Source organism: Gekko japonicus, unplaced genomic scaffold, assembly GCF_001447785.1.
Source record: "Gekko japonicus isolate JY-2015 unplaced genomic scaffold, Gekko_japonicus_V1.1 scaffold3291, whole genome shotgun sequence".
NCBI lineage: Eukaryota > Metazoa > Chordata > Lepidosauria > Squamata > Gekkonidae > Gekko > Gekko japonicus.
In genome coordinates, this window is record NW_015159805.1 from 56,983 (window position 1) to 57,547 (window position 565).

A 565-nucleotide genomic window follows, 5' to 3' on the forward strand; every position below is an offset into this window, starting at 1 on the left:
CCTGGGGATGGGGAGGGGGTCTGCTGCTTATTTGGGGTGGGTGGGATGCCTTTGGTAGGCTTTTCAGCCTCCAGGTGGCGGCTGGAGATCTCCTGGGATTGCGACTGATCTCCAAGCCATCGAGATACGTGCGCCTTGTGAAAAGGGCTGCTTTGGAAGGTGGTCTCTGTGGCATTGTATTCTGCTCAGGTCCCAGTTGGGTGTCGTGGTGAAGTGCGCGGACTCTAATCTGGGAGAACCGGGTTTGATTCCCCACTCCTCCACATGCACCTGGCTGGATGACCTTGGGCCAGCCGTAGTTCTGATAAGAGCTGTCCTTGAAAAAGAGCAGTTCCTGTCAGAGCTCTCTCAGCCCCACCTGCACCTCCCAGGGGGTGTCTGTTGTGGTGAGGGGGAGGGAAAGGAGTCTGTCAGCCGCTCTGGGACACCTTTGGGTAGTGAAGGGCCATGGGGTATGAATCCAATCTCTTCTTCTTCTACTGAACACCCCCCCCCCAAGGCACCATGCTGGGGGGGGGGTGCTGCTATACTCTCTCCAGCGCACCAGCATTCCAGCAGCCCCACA